The sequence below is a fragment of the Passer domesticus genome, chromosome 1, assembly GCF_036417665.1.
Source record: "Passer domesticus isolate bPasDom1 chromosome 1, bPasDom1.hap1, whole genome shotgun sequence".
Classification (NCBI taxonomy): domain Eukaryota; kingdom Metazoa; phylum Chordata; class Aves; order Passeriformes; family Passeridae; genus Passer; species Passer domesticus.
The window spans coordinates 104,976,295-104,993,484 of record NC_087474.1 but is presented as its reverse complement, the minus strand read 5'-3'; the positions used below and the strand labels follow the sequence as shown (position 1 = coordinate 104,993,484).

Here is a 17,190-nt window from a genome sequence, read left to right as displayed (position 1 = left end):
ATTTTCATAAATTCAACATTTCTGGGAAAAAATGCAAGCTATTCCACCTTCCATTAAAATGAGGGATTCTAACTTCTTTCTCTGCTGACATGTCATAGTTATATTATGTGTCATGACATGCAACTGTCAGTGAAATAATGTCAGATAATTTTATAAAAAGCATAACTGAAAGATGTGTAATTAGCTGGTGGCATTGCAACTGAGCTTGAACCTAGGTGTTTTGTGAAAGTCTAGTCCAGACTAAGTTCATTTACAAGGAAAGTGAGAAGTCCATAGACACTTTTTTCCCAATGTGTTTATAATTAAGCTGGCAAGATGTATTTCTTCTGTTAGAGATATTTTTAAAGCCATATCTTTAAGAAAAAAAAAAATTGAAGTATTATGGCTTCAGGAACATACAGGAACAAACTTCTTTGTGAGACCTTTTATCTAAATGTCATTATTAGTTTCTGTTATCTGGCTTTTTGGGATCACAGAACACTTGAACTAGCTATGGAAGCAGCCTCCTGAAAGTGTCAAAAATCCACATTCCTGGGAACAGAAGAATGGGACACATGCTGTATGAATGAGCAGTTTTAGGCGCAGAAAAGGGAATGTTTTCCATGGAGCCAGCATGTACTTGCAGCCACAGGTGAAACCTGGAGGCAGCTGCAGCCAGCCTGAATTTCAGTGGTGTCCCCATGCTGGGCAGAATGGTGCTGGCAGGGCCTGACAGTGTGAGAGACCTGGAAGTGGAAAGCAGCCTGGAAGGTGAGTGTTCTGACTGAGTGAGCCTGTGGGCAACCATATGGAGTTTCACAATAAGTTCTTCCAACCCTCTTCCCTCACGAGGCAAAAGATATGCTACCACTTCCAGGAAGGGTGTCTTCTGCCCCAGCCAGACAAACACATTTTTAAAATGTTTTTTTGACTTGCCTGTTTTCTCAGAGTACATAAAGTCTGATAGTAAAAATTGAATTAATTGAACATGGGCCTCTATTATGTGGCCTCAGAAAACATGGAACTTGTTCTGCTGGTGTTTCCCTTGAAATCCAGCAGATTTGAATCAATGGTATGCACATACTGGAAAAACTAAGAAACAATAAAAAAATAAAATACTATAGGGTTTGAACCAAGACTAGATCCACATCTTTTTATGGCTGCCACGCACAAATGCCAAATGTCACACACCAAGAGCTAACTGTTGGCTTAATGTTGGCATTTAGCAAAACATCCTCAGAATAGGCTTGAGTTTCTTTAGCATCAAAATAGTGAGAATATTTGCTAGTTGTGGCTTACTCATTCATTGAAAGACTGGATGTTCAACCAGGAGATATTTTACTCCAAACTCAAATAAAGGCTATAATTTCAAACTCTTTTTATTGATTCCAGTGTGATTTGTAACAGCTTCTACTGTAATTCTGAAAATTCTTTAAACTGTAAAGAAATTCATACTCCATGATGCAGCTGAGGGACAGCTGGATCTTTTTATTATCTGCAGTATTCAGGGTCTCCCCCTTTCCCTCATTTGAGCCTTTCCTGGTGCAGAATATTTATACTGCATGGGGCAGATCAAAGCATCTTTGTGTGAAGCCCCTCCCTGAGCTGAAAACTTCCCTGCTGCTATTACCCTACAGGAACACCACAGTTTCAGCCTTATTTTATCTCAGGAGAAAAGTCTGAAGGAAACTTAATTTTCCCCTGACTCCTTCACCTTCTCGTCAGCTATGCAGCCACAGGAAGACCTCTTCTGCAACTCTGTCTTGTACCTGCACTGTTACTCTCTGTTTTGCTGTCATGCTCCTTGATCCTGATCTCTACCAGTCAAAAAGGACCAGAACCACTGAACTGCAAACAGCAGATGCTTGGCTACACCAGTGGGCACAACAGAAACCCCATCTGATCTCAGCTGTAAATGTGAGAAAAACTCAGTATTACCACATCCTTAGGTCTTCCTCTGACCAGCCATGCCCTGCTCTCCACTTCAGTATAAGATTGTTGATAATCCCTGTGTTTTTTTTTTTTTTTTTTTAATTCTCCTTTCTCGGTATTCACACTCTCTGTACCAAATTCCTATGGTGACAGGTAATTCTAGTGACAATTTAATATACCATGCTGTGAACAGCACTGGGAGCTGGATATGATCCATGCCTTTATAAAAGAGAGATACCTCTATACACATCAACAGAAGTTTGAATAGTAAATCAAATCCCATTTTAGTAAACCAATTGTTTATTATTTAAATTATATAATACATGCTATTGATACTAATAAAATTTTGATTTATGCTTAAAATTGAATGTGAATCTGTTATATTGTATTATGAGTCTGAAATAGTCATGGTATAGAAGATTTGTAAGTCTGCTACTTTTGATTTATAAAGCATTTGCTCAAGTAACAAAAGCACCCCCAAAAAATCTGAAACTGTTATACCTCAGAGATAATGACCCAGAGAAGAAACAGTGGTTTTGTCTAAGTAGCTCAATAAGCTTACATCAGGTCAAATGATATCCGTGTCTCCTTTCAGTTATAAAGAGAAATCCTAAATAAACCCTAGCACACTAATGGATAGTGGTAGAGAAATGGAAAACCACAGATCATACAATAGATTTAAATGTCAAGGTCTTAGAAGCACATTTCTTTACTGTTTCTGAAAGAAAGTTTGGCTCCATTACCCTAGCATTTAAAAGTAACAACTTCATTTTCTTCTGCCTAACTCACATAACCTTTTAACATCAATAAAGTTTCAGTGGCTTAAAGGAAGGACTTGGTTCTAGCTTTTATCCACAAATAATGAATAAATAAATAATGAAACTTCTATTCATTGTGTTCACTCTGTTTCTGCTAATGAGGAAATGAAAGTTTTGTTGCTGAATGGTAAGTTCTCTCTGAATGATAGTAGTTTGCACTGTACTTGTTCATGGATGACCCGAGATTTCTATATGTTGATGCAGAAAATATACAGAAGAAAATTGCATATAAGAGAGAGTGTTTCCCCATATTTTGCAATTCTTTTCAAGAATAATTTGCACTATTTCATTTAACATAGTTCTGTAAGTTCGCTATAACATTCATAATAGTGATTTATAGGTGTGATGATAAAGTTTCCTTCCAAGAAATGTCTTTGTAATGAACTATTTTGCTCAACTAGTATAGACTTTATCTATTATTCATATAACATAACCAAAAGATTAATACAATGTAATTAAATAAATGTAAAACAAAGTGTATTTAATTTTAGCTCCAATAAAGACATTGAGGTGCTGGTGTGAGACCAGAAAAGAGCAAGAAAGCTGCTGAACAGTCTAGAGGGTAAGTTCTATGAGGAGCAGCTGAGGTGGATGGGCTTGTTTGTCCTGGAGAAAAGGAGGCTCAGGAGGCACCTTACCACTCTCTACAACTACCTGAAAGGAAGGTGTCAACAGGTGGGGATTGGTCTCTTCTCCCGGGTAATGAGTAACAAGACAAGAGGAAATGCCCTCAGGATGTACCAGGAGAGGTTCAGGCTGGACATAAGGAGGAATTTCTTCACAGCAAGGGTTGTTAAACATTTAAATGTCTGCTACCAGTTATATGGTAGCATCAGCATCCTGGAGATGTTCAAGAAATGACTGGACTATGGTAAATCAGACCATGGTGCCGTGGGGTCTGGTTGACAAGTTGGTGTTCATTCAAAGGTTGGACTTGCTATTCTCAGATGTCTTTCCTATCTAAGTGATTCTGTGTATCTACTTAGCTTATACAAAACACTCCTGTAATTCAAAGTTCTACCCTGGAGCTAAATACAAAAAATTTATTACCCTAATGGAACTAAAAGTGAATCATAAGGTGAAAAAAAGAGAATTAACCCGAAATAAGTGAAGTTCATATCCTCATGTGCATTTGGTTTCGCCTTCAATGCTGCTCAAATAGAGCACTTGATGAAGAGTAGATTCTGACCTGCAGTTATTACCCTATTATTAGTAACTTTACTATTGCTATACAATTTCCTGCTCTTTGATGCAGCTTTGTTAATTTTCCCTGATACTTAAATCAGTAGATGTAGGACTGCTGTTCTATCCAGCATTTTAGAGTCTTAATATTAAATGTTAATTTTACAAAATTATATTACTTTAAAAATTACGTCAATTCATCTGGTTATCGGAATTTAAATTGTTACAAAATAGAAGTGGTCTGTCACCTTGTGCTGGTGAAAAGAACCATAAGGGCAAACTCCCCAACAAGTGAAAATAAAAAACATGTCTCTCCATCATCTCATCCATCCCTGAAAGATGTTAAAAATGTCCTGAATGCTTTCTCTAAATATGTGAAGGAAAATATGTCTATCAGCAGTATTCAAATGGAATAATAGAGGGGAAATCCTGCTTGACCATTCTGATAGACTTTTGTGATGGAATGACATGATTGATGAGGGGAGAGCAGCGGGTGTGTGGATGCCAAGGCTGCTGACACTGTCTCCCATAGCATCCTCATAGGTGAGCTCAGGAAGTGTGGGTTACGTGAGTGGACAGGGAGGTGGGCTGGTCAGGGCCAATGGCATTCTGGATGGCATCAGGAAGACTGTGGCCAGCAGGTCAAGGAAGGTGATCCTACCCCTCTACTCAGCTCTGATTAGGTCACATGTGGAGTTCTGTGTCCAGGTCTGGGCTCCTCTCTACAAAAGATTCGTGGAGTTTCCAGAGAGGAATCAGAGGCTGCAGAGATTATGAAGGATCTAGAACATCTCTCCTATGAGGAGATACTGAGGTAGCTGGGACTTCTAGTTTAGAGAAGGGATGACTATGATGTGACCTTATCTATAGGCACAGAGGTGACCCTGAGATGAGCTCAGGTGGTTGGAACATGGTGCTAATAATGACAAGGATTTGTGGGTTTGAGACTTGGACTTGATGATCTTTGGAGGTCTCTTCCAATTCAGAATATTCTGTGATTCTGTGAAACATCTAGAAGATGGGTGTCAAGATGATACAGCCAGACTCTTTTTAGTGGTGTCCAGTGACAGGCCAATAGGCAAAAAAATGACACACAGGAAATTCCATATGAATGTGAGAAAATTATTTACTTTGAGCATACCTGATCACTGGAAGAGGCTGCGCAGAGAGCTTGTGGAGTCCTTTTCTCTGGATATATTCAAAACATGCCTGGATGTGATCCTGTGCAACCTGCTTCAGGAGAATGTGCTTTAGCAGGGAGGGTTGGACTAGATGGTCTCCAGAGATTCCTCCCAACCACAAACATTCTGTGATTTATTCAAGTAAATTCTCAAGTAATTTCTTATAAGTAAATTAGGACCTTCAATAGGACTTAGATATCTAACCACTCTTAATGCTTTTGACCATTTCTTTAAATGAAGCTAATTTCTGCACTATTAAACAAGATATCTTCAAGAGACAAAATATTTAAACAGACCAGAAAAAGAAATTTACAACTTGCTGACAATGAGCTTTAACATTTCCTTCTGAATTTTAAGTGTTAGGTTTACATGCCAAGACCTTCTTATAGTTTTTCTATCCTGAATTTGAGGTGGTCCAATTTCAAAGCATGTAGATTGTTTTCTGCCTTCCAATAAAGTAGTCATGAAATGTGTTTTCCCTTTGATAATTCAACAGGCATGGAATGTATACACTCTTGGGGACAAAGAAATAGCACTAAATAAGGTGGCTGGTTATGTTCTGCACATAGCTAAATTGACCATAGCTAATTTTGTTTTCACATGATTGGCAAGTGGGTAGGTGTTTTGAACCAATATGTTAAATGTTCCACTTCATAAACTGGAAACATGCCTGGAGCACCTGATTGTGCCAGCTGGCTGTCTTCAGCACAGGGTGTGTGTTCACTCTGTCTCATGGCATTGAATTAGCCAACTGCTTGTTGTCCCCTTTTGAGTCAAAACTAATAAGAAGTGTGATTAAAGAACTACTTTATTTCACCAATCTTTTCCTCAAAAGTAACAAAAATCCTATGCCAAAGGATAAATTCCTACCCTTGGTTACTCTGTAGGTTAGCAATCCAATTAAAAACAATTGTGAAAAATATTGGTGGCAATGCATTTTTCTTTCATTTCTGTGAGTGGAAATTTGAACATCCATGTATGTCACAAATGAAAATGAGTAACATAATTTGAATCCACAAATATTTATTTAGTAATATGGAAATATAGGAATTTTCACATAAACCGAAGAGAATAAAACCTTTTTCTCTTTCAGTGTAAGTATGTTTAAATACTGGAATAGGTTTCTAGAGAAGTTGTCGAGGCTCCATCTTTGGAAATACTCAAAAACTGACTGAACAAAATACTGAGCAACATGCTGTATTTGACCTTGTTTCGGAAGAGCTCTTGAACTGAACAATCTCCAAAGGTCTTTTCAAGACTCAATTATTCTGTGTTTCTGTGGTTCTGTGATACTGAACAAAATTTCAGGAAAGTGAAAGGGAGAGTTATTGATTTTATTTGGTGATTTAAGTATATTTTGGTTATTTTTGTGTTTTCCTCTCTCAGAAAATGCTATTAGCTGAAATCTGAGCTTCACAGATATGTGTTTTTACAAGTGTTTGCATCTTTATGAGTACTACAGTTTAGACTCCCAACAGATCTTTTGTAAAAAAATTGAATTTGCTAGGAAAATAAAATATAGGTTGCAATGTTTTATAATATTTTATGGATCAAAATGAAATAGATGCTGTAACAACTAGTATTGTTTATACCACTTACCTTAGTTTTCCATGGATTCAATAAACAAAGCACGGTGTAGGAAGACTGATCCATGAAAAGCAGTCTAATTGGGTTTCCTAGAAGACTGTTTTGTTTCTTAAGAGCAGACACTTCTATCTTTGTTTTCTCTGTATCAAAGTTTTCATACTGACTGTAAGAATTGTTTATACCTGTATGAAAATGGCACAAGAATGAGGTGGAAAGACAGTGAGTGCTTGAATAGACATGAATAATAGTTATTGAGAGACCAAGTGGCATCATCAGATATGTACATCTATGAGGCACCAGCTGTTATCAGCATGCTCTGATTTGGTGCTGTCATTCCACGCTCTTACACAACTGGAAGCTGGGGAGAGTGGAATCACTTGTCAATAATGCCCCTGGCCTTAACCAGCATTATCAGAATCGATGTTCCAGGTACTGGTGCAGAATGTCACTTAAAGACATGAAACCTGGGTTAGAGGTAGGATAGCTGGCAGGGTTACTTCTGTAATTATTGTGGCCCACAGAGGAGCCTTTCCAGTCATCACTTCAAGTGACTCAGCTTTTGTTGCTGGATTGGCTCTGGTGCAAGAGGCTTAAGCCAGGGTGAAAGAACCACAGTAGTCGCCCTGCTGTTGCTGCACATCATTAATGCCACATTATTGTAGCAAGGTGCTCTACCTAAGCAGACATACAGCAGCTTGAAATTAATCTTGTTCCTTAACCTTAAGAGTGTGTCATCACACTTTTTGCAAGTTATCAGTCATGGCTGGAACAAGGAGGATCTGCTGCTTGCTAGAGCAGGGAAGATCTACTGATCAGTGATAAGATCGAGCAAAGAGGTCTTTAATGCTGAAGAATGCTGAGACAAGCTTGACCAACTATCAGACTCACCAGGAGGACTTGCAAGACAGATGCTCCCTGACTGAGCCTGGCAGCAGCAAGGGTGCGCAGGCCGATTGAGAGGGGAGAGTCAAAATGAATCAAAGAGCTGCTGACACCTTTTTCAGCGCAAAGCATGTGTTTCTGAGTAAACCTGACAGCACATAATCTAAGAAATGCATATGACTGGCAAATCACTTTATAGTCAAAGAGGCCAGTCCCACTTTTGCACAGTGAGAACTTCTAGCATGTCCCCCTAAGGTGTGTAAAGATCCTTGCTTTGAGTGGGGATGCCCCTCAGTGTTACTCCTTGAAGCTGAGAGAAAGAAATTTGCCCACAGCATCATCAATCTCTGCTTAATAATTGTTTTGCTAGCTTTACTATATTTGTGTCACTATAATTGCCTTAATATAATTGCTTCAAAATAGATGTTGGTGTACTAGTAGGTACAAATATATGTATTGTATAGTGACTAATTATGATTAAGTTATTTTAGCAAATAATTGTAATTATTTTAATAAATTTGAATAAATTATTTATTATATTTGTAAAATAGATTTGTTTTGCCATGCTTAATCCTGTAGAACAGGATTGTATACAGGTTCAGTTATATCTGTATAATCCTTTAGATGTAAACTGTTGACTAAGTCTGGGCCTAGGATTGGATCCAGCCGCATCCAGGCAATCCTGAGGAAGGGTTTAGGAAGCAAAGGGGGTCTTTCCTGCACCTTGACACTCAATGTGAGGATTTCTTTAATCAGCTTCATCTGAAGCTCCCACTCTGTCTGTGACAGCCATGCACTGTTAATGCAAAGCCAGCAATGACAGTGCAAAAGTTTGTCAGTTCTGCTACATTGAGGACCAGCAGAAGAAGAACACAATTTGAGAAGGTGTTGAAGCAGCAGTAGTGTGCTTAGGATACCTTCTGAGATACATACTGGTAAATTGAATCAGACCTTGGCTTGAAGATGGTCCTGAATTGCTGCAAAAATTAAGGACTTGTAATTTTTTTGTGTTTTTGATCACCTGCATGCCATCCATGAGCAAGTTCTGGGGCCAAAGTACAGTCATTCAGGAAATTAGGAAGGGTCCAGGAACTGTGCATGGACTCACCTTATGGTGATTCCTTCCAAAAATTCACTAAGTTCTTTTGAACATTGCAATCTAGGCAATAGTGTTAACATTTAAGAAGTTTTAGTTTGTAATTTTAGGGCCCATTTTTCATATTCCTAAAGATGAGGAGAAATAGACCAAAAGAATACTTTACTAGTAATTTGTCCTGTTTTCAAGAATAATTAGATTGTAGTTAGACAATTTTTTTTCTGAGTGTGATGGTGAAATATATCTTATTTTATGAAAACAACAAATTCATGCTTTTGAACTACAACAGCTCAGAGTAAAAAAAAAAAAAAAAAAAGGAACATTAAGTATGTACTTCTGAATTTTAAAATTCAAGGTGTTCCAGGGAAACTGTTCCACATGTTTCTTTTCTATGTTAATGGAGGAAGGAAGATTGGTAACAGACAACTTATTCATAAGCTGATGATATATATTCGTGTTGATGCCAACACATCACCGCATTTTAAGGTTTTACTGACTAGTTGATTAGCATGTTGCTCATTTTGCTTGCCACAGGTTTATTGGAGAGAGACAGAGGAAGGGACATTTACTCTGAAAAATCGGTACACCCGTTTTGAGGAGGAACATTAAACAATTTAAACCAGCATTGCCTTCTAGCAATTTAGTTGCTTCCCTGCTGCAATATCGCCCAGCACTTCCTAAATATTGTATGAGGTACTTAAAGGTGAGGACACAGCTGTTGTGAATATCCATATCCATGAATCATTATTAATGACACTGCTTACTGATGGAGTTCGCTGGGTGACTATTGCACCTGCCTCGAGTGAGACTGACAATCCCTTTAAAAATGCATCAGTTCTTTTCACTGTTTACATTGCGTAGGCTTATCAAACATTATTAACCCTGTTATTTCTTGGACAGACTGTAATAAATGCTCCAGCACTTTTTCTCTCTCCCAGGGCTGCTTCAAAATCTGCTTTTGCAAGGAGTGACTGAAACATATCTTTCAAATTAGAAGTCTGGGAAAGTAAGAAAGACAGCTAGAAATGTAGCTTATCCTGAGCTTCAAAATAATCACCCTTTAGCATTGGTAATGCTCTATAATACCTTTACATTTACTTCCTGATATCCTCATAAGCCATATTGTGCTGTCATGGACTAGATTTCTCAAGGAGCTATGTCATAAGGTTGACACTAAGAACATAACATGTCTCACCAAGCTTATGTTGAAGCACAGAGAATGTAGATATTTTCCAAGAAAGACTTCCTGGGCAGACCATATTGAAGCTGCCCCCAAAAAAATAATGGCATAAATTAAAAAAAAATCATGAGAGGTATTTCCTCTTTACTGCAAATTCATGTCTCTGCAGGTTTCCAGGCCTGAAGTTGTTAGATTACATAGAATAAAATATTTAGTAATTTATTGTCTTGTGTCTAGACTAATGTTATTGATGTCATGGATCACAATACATTCATGTGGCTCACTGCTCTTCGTTATTTTCTTTAGGGTATTGCATATATATGTTTCTTTTTTTTTTTCCTTTTTTTAAAATTAAGAATTAAGCTGATATTTTATTGTACCAAATTAAGCTCTTGTTGCTGTTTCTATATCAAGTTCCAATTTATATTTGAAATATTATATTCTTTACATTTTTATAGTGCCCAAAAAGGATTTTGCCATAAAAATTATTTTCTCTAATACTGAGGAGTACAGAAAATCGATCTGATACCAGAGAATTCATTGCAGCCATAGCTAAAGATATTTGGGTTGATATGAGGCAACAGCAATTATTGATATTTTGTATTCCATGATTTTCAGTTTCCCTTAAACTCCTACCTTGCAATTAGTATTTAGCATGTACAGAATCTGGTTCAGACTTTTAGATAGTTTAATGCTTAGGGATGGAACTCTTTTATATTTAGAAATTACTCTGTTGTTTTAAAAATGTGATCATTATGTTTTCTTTAATAGCTTTTTGTCTTGGCATGTTACAAAGAATTGAGCTCCTTTCCCAGAGCTAATAGTTTCTTTTCATTTCTCTTCTGGAGGAGAATAAAAGCTGTTCATGCAATTTCCTAATTATTTGCATTGTTACAGAACGTGGTCCCAGGTGTTGTTTACTGAGCAAGAAAAGTTTATCTCTCAGTCTCACATGGATGCTCTACAATGGACATTTTAATCTACGTTAACCCTGTGGAACATTATTTTTCTTGTCAGGAGGATTTGAAAGAGTGACTATCGATGACCATAATGTAAAAAATCTTATAAGGAAATAAGGCATGACATAATTAATAACAAAAAATGAAACAAGGGACCCTGTACCATTTATTAAATATACCGAGTAGCTATTCAGTGGGAAACACTAATCTGAAAGCAGACAAATACTGAAATTTAGGTGGTGAAATAGGAGGTTGGTAAAAAAGTACTTTGACACTGAAGGATCTGAGCATGAATATGAATGCTCCATATCCCTCATAATAGCCAGAACACCCTTCCACCCCGCAAAAAAAAGAAACAAACATCAAAACAAATAAAAAACCCCAACCCCCTCAAACCCTTGCTTTTCAATGTTTCCAAATAAGCACACTCATAACCAAAGAGCTGCATGCTCAAGAATATTTTTTCCTTTTACCCAAATATTCCCCTGTCCTCTTAAAATTTGTTTTGAAACAACTTTAGTTTTAATAAAGTATCCTTTTCAAATAAAGTCTTGAGAAGCTTTACTTCTGGTGGAATATTGCAGGAGCAACATTGTAAGAGATAGGACATTGTAATCCAAATTTCAAAACTTTTAAAGACTGCTATTAAAAAAAAATGTAGAAGATCAGCTTTCAGGATGAAATATTACATTGCAGAAGCATAGCACACATAGCATAACATAACCTAACAAACATAACATAATGTAACAACATAGCATAAAATATAAAATAAGATAACATGAGAACTATGTGTAGATGCTTTGCATGTAAAAACAGCTATCAAAAATGGTCAAATTTGCAATAGGAAATCACATTTTTAAATTTTACTTATATATTTCTTAAAGATTAATTATTTTAAAAATAAAAACATACAAGTATTATGTTCTGGACTGAGGGAAAATAATTTAATTTTTCCTTTGATTATATGCATGTAAAAACTGTTACTCCATTTATACAAACTCATGCAATATCATATGTATTTTACTAAGTATTTCTTTTTGTTAAGATGTCTGTAGGGTTATGTGTTGATTAAAAAGCGAAATATGTTGCAGAACATATAGTGGTGTTTTCTTTGAAGAATTTTTTGTGTGTACTGTCAAACTACAATTCTCATTTTCCTACTACTTCTCTCAGAAAGTTGTACTTGCTAGCATCAAACAGAATTCCAAATTTTGCTAATGGTGTGATGTACAGAGAGTTTTAACTGGAAATCTAAACTGGAAATTCCTATTACCAGTATTTTTCTCCTACAGAACATGAACAAAGTGTTCATCTTTTCCTTAAAGATATTTTTGACACATTAAATGCTTCAGTTTTGAGAAGGTTTCTGATATCTTTAGGCTTTTTCATTTGAAATGGGATCTAAAGTCCATTGAGTTTGTTAACTTTATATTTGTATGCTGGATGTGTGTGCACGGGCTAAATGGGAGACTCACAGGGGCTCCTACAGATTCCTAGGCTGAATTACTGAAAATATATCTGAGGACTCTGAGATCTGTGTATGGTCATGCACAGTCAAATGAAAGAAGGTTGTGTTTTTGGATATTATACAGATTTTTTAAAATAGCAGATTGCAATTTGTCAAAACTTTTGGAAACCATGGAGTTTCCACAAACGTGCAGGAACATTTTCATTACAGATTTTAAGTTTCAGAGGTTATGGCTTGTTACAGACATAAAGAAAGTTTGCTTACTATGATTCCAAAAATGAAGAATTTTTGCTGAGAACTTTAAAATATTTCTGCATCAAATGAAATAGTTATATATATACAAATGATGTCTCTTTTATGGTTATATGCTTTTAACTCCCCCCCTTGTTCCCAAATATGCACAGATGTTGACATCAGTGAAATTTCTAAAAACCCTTGTTTTTTTAAATTTGTATCGTATACTTTTGCTGTTTTGTCTGAGAACTGTGTTACAACCAAAAAGATTCTTGTTGATAAGTGAGGTCCTAATTAATTCTGTTGACATGGAACTATAACAGAAATTAAAGGAAACTTTTCAGGTTTTGATTTTTAGCATTTTGCAGGTAAAAGGTTATAAGTGAGAGCGCAACCGTTTTTGAAAGCTATAAAGTAAAATTACAAACAGTTGTGTGAATAGTTTTCTAAAAATTCTGATACATGTATCATTGCTTAATGGTTAAAATTATTCAGATTTAATAGTTTGTCCTTTTTTCCTCTAACAGAATTTAAAAAACACTTCATGAATTCCTATGGAAGGTAACACTACCACTTGAGGAATTATATGTTTGGGACATTTCATTTGATTCAATACTGGCGTTTATGTCCATATTTGTGTAATATGCATGCAATTTAAGAAAATATCTCTCTGTAATAGATGTTTGTATCTGAAAAGATTGCAGCAATACCTTGGACAGACAAGGAGGGACTACCTATAGGAAGAACAGTGTAGCTATGGTACAGGATTGGAAAAACCATTTGCCAGTCTCCTCCTGGGACATTTTGTTACCACATTCTCAAAGGGTCAAAAGTACTCCTACCTGTCTGGCTCAAATTGTAACTTTTAATGTGGATTTTACAAAAAAGATCACATTGTAGCAAAGAATCTGTGCAATTGTGTTCTCCTGAGTCTGCTCAGATGTTTTCTGTAACTGTGGATGCCAGGTAGTGCAGAGCACCAGCTGCTCTGGAAATCTGGAAGCCTTTATGGCTGTGACCCCAACCTGTACACCTGGCTGCTCTTTACAGAGCAGGAGTTTCTGAAAGCACCAGGTCCCTGTCCCCAAGGCAGTGTACATGCAGAGCTGAGCTCAGAGCAGCAGACCTTGTGAAGGCAGACACTCCATCAGATGCCACAAAAAACTGACATTAGATTTTAGACAAGACAAGATTTTCATGTTTGTTGGGAGAGATGGCAGCAATGAAAGACAAATTCTGCTGGTTCAGCATTTGGTGGCAAAAATCTCCTCTATTTAACTGTTCCTGAATAACTTTACTTCAGCTTTCCTAATATACTCCAGTTTTAGCCTGGTAATTTAGCCTGATGTCTCTATTTTTTTTTTTAAGCATTTTGTCCTAGTCTTATTAAGTACAGGTAATTTGCATTCTTCCACTTCTTCCCAGTTGTACATTATTTTATAAATTTTCTTTTATTTAATTTTATTTTATTAACCAATTCTATTTATTATCTAATTAAATTCTTATTTGTTTTGATTAATTTTATTTTTTCCATTTTCTTAGTAAGTATTATCAGTTAAGGCTACAAGAATTGATAAAATTTTTCTCTGTATTTTGTATATTTTATTATATTATGAAAGCTAAAATTTTAAAGAACAAGAATTTTGCAGAAGATGAAGTAAAGATGAATGGCATTTGTACAGACTTAGAGATCCCTAATAGATGTGATTATTAATGTTACCATGCAGAAGAACTGTCAGTATTCCCTCCTGAGTAAATAATTTACATGGGTTTGTTTGATTATACTTGCCCCTTAGCCTGGGTTTACTGGTTGATTCACCTACTTCTCTTTCTATATGAGGTCATGTTAGAGCTTGTGCATCCATCTGACACCCAAAATGTCAGTAAAAATTCCTTAATTATATAAAGTGATTTTTTTTCCACATTAAGTTTTTATTTACCTTTTTTTTTTTTAAATTATTATTATCATGACTCAGTTACCTTCTCTCTGATTCAGACTTCTGACTTCTGTTTTTGAAAGAGATTCTTTGTGCATATAGAAAATATTTTCTCTTCCTAAACTGTGTGGTATTCTTTGTGGCTGTGGGCTCTGTTATATGGGACAGAGGATCATAAACCAACAAATTATTGAACTGATAATGAGCTTGTTCTTTTACATTTAGAAATACCTAGAAGAGTACCTTGAAAATACTCACAGATATTTGTGTACCACATAATTATATGTTAGAAGCAATGTAGTTAGGTTAACCCGCAAAAGAATTCTTATTATCTCCTAAAGTTCAGGAAAAGAAAAAGTATCTTTTGGTAAAAGAAAGGAATCAATTAAAATAAAAAAAAATTTGGAAGATGAGGCATTCCAAATCAAGGCATAAAAAGATATGAACTACAGTGGAAATAATATATTTCTGATGAGCACAAAGATGATTCAGTAGTAGAGGAGCAGGTGTAAGAGGAAGGAGCTGTCAACAGATTGATTTTAGCTTTTTTAAAAAGTGCTCAAATACCTTAATTATACGAAAATCTGTCATGGTGCTTGGTAAGATGCTCATGCAGAGAAAAGATTCAAACATGAAAATGAACTAACATTTTTACTTTTGTTGGGTCACAGATACAAGGCCTTCTCTGTCATAATAGGGGGCAAACTCTGGACAGTGTTAGCGAACCAATGGGTTTGGAAGTCCTCAAACTTTGTAAAATACTCATAAAATACTAGATATTTCAGTACAACAGCATTTTGTGGTGGCAGCTTTTTTTTTTTCAGCTGAAGATCTGTTGCCCTTTAGCAATCTTGAAGGATCAGTTGATCAAGGATATTTTCACCTCTTATCCCGAGCAGTGTGAGCAAACATCACATGCCAAACAGCACAAAAGAGCAGCAGACAGACTGCAAAGCAGATAAACTGTGCAAAGGCTGCCCAGTCATCTCTGAAAAATAACAGGTAAGACAAAGGAACAAATTTGGAGAGACAAAATATTTTTGGTGACTAGAATGAACAAAACCAAAATCAAAGTATGGCAGAATTTTACTAATATAATCATGAAAAGAAGGACAACTGAAAGAAAGGATGAACAAAACAGAACCCATAAAACTGAATTGTCTTCAAAACAAAGAAAAAGCACTATAAGAGGCATATGTGATAGAGCAATACAATAAAAATACATAATAAAGCATCTTAAGAAAGCACACCTAACTGAAATTACATGTGAATACATATGAAAATGTGTACTAAACACAGGATAGGATAAGCTGTCACAGTTACTCCTCACACCTCTTATTATACAGTCTTTATTTAAGATGCCAATTATACCTTTAAAATGAACATATAGAAATCTCTATTGACCTTACTCAGTTACTTGAGCATCCAGCACCTACTTGCATTTATATGCATTATGTAGATTCTGAAGGATATAATCAATGTCTTTATTTTATAATTTGACTATGTTTTGACTTTTTTTTCCCAAATGAGAATTTAGAATAGAAATCTTCAGCATATGAAAGAAGAAATACAGGAAAGAGAAACATGTGAAAAGCAGGAAGATTCCAAATTCAGATGAAGTTGTTCATATCAAGTTAATACACTGTGTGTGACTCACTTAAAAATGCTGAATAATTGAGAGTCAGAAAATGGACTGCCTCCTTAATAATATAAATAATAATATCAATAATAACAGCACCTAGTTCCAGTGGGGGATATTTACATAAATGTATGCAGGCATGTATAAATATTTACATACTTTATTCTCACTCATAGACACACACATTTCAATTAAGATGCATAGTTTAAAGAATCACAGAGCCTTTATTTAACATATGAATGCTTCTTTTGCCTAATGAAGTATTTTTATTTTTCAAGGTTGACTTCGCTCATTGTAAAGAAAGGAGCAGTACCATAAGCATATTTTCCCCTCTTAAATTTTTATCTTCTGCTGCATTTTATTTCTTTGTTTCATATTGAAATGCATCCAGATAGATCTATTCTTGAAAAAGCAATGGTTTTTCACCAAACAACAACAAAAATTTCTTAAAGATCAACTTCTAATTAAGTCCATTCATTCGAAACCATGCAATGTAAGTGGTAGAATATTTGAGGTTATCTTGACACAAAAAGATATTTCTAAATCACTCTCATGACAGAATTTGAATCACAGAATCAATAAGTTGTAAAATACCTCTGAGATCATGAAATCCGAGCTCCCCACTAAACCCTGTCCCCACACGCCACGTTCACGTTTTTTGCACATTTCAAAGGATGATTTCTCCACTTCCCTTGACAGTCTTTTCCAAAGCTAGCCACAAGTCACCTTCATAAAAATGTGATGTAAACCTCATGCAAAATAGCTTCTGAGATATCAGAATATAGTTTTAAAGAGTATTTATTACAAAACCAAATTCTTGTTTAATTTACTATGATTCTAGATGAATATACTGTAAGTCCAGATGGACTCTACATGAAACCAAGAAAAATATCTAGCCTGTAGTGTTTATATTGTCTCACTGCAAATGGAATATTTAAACTTAAATCAACCATTGCACAAATGCAAATTCTGAGCTGGACTTAAGTCTAAAAATAAAAGCTTATTCAATATATCACTAAGATTTTCACAGTGATCAGCTTGAATGTTGAACCTTGTTATCAGCTTAATCTCCTTGTCTTCAAAAAGGGGCATATTACAAATACAGTTTTAAATATT

General features: G+C 35.7%; 1 long non-coding RNA gene across 2 annotated transcripts; it reads right to left on the bottom strand.

The window, feature by feature from the left end:
- Window positions 1–5,075: 5,075 nt before the first annotated feature.
- LOC135289092 (uncharacterized) lies at window positions 5,076–15,058 on the bottom strand. 2 transcript variants are annotated; one of them, XR_010351892.1, is made up of 3 exons: window positions 15,003–15,058; window positions 6,692–6,861; window positions 5,076–5,144 (listed from the first exon to the last, which is right to left on the bottom strand). It is a non-coding gene; the product is annotated as an uncharacterized LOC135289092 (long non-coding RNA). The 2 variants fall into 2 exon arrangements; XR_010351893.1 differs by having other exon boundaries at window positions 5,090–5,141.
- Between the last annotated feature and the right edge of the window lie 2,132 nt (window positions 15,059–17,190).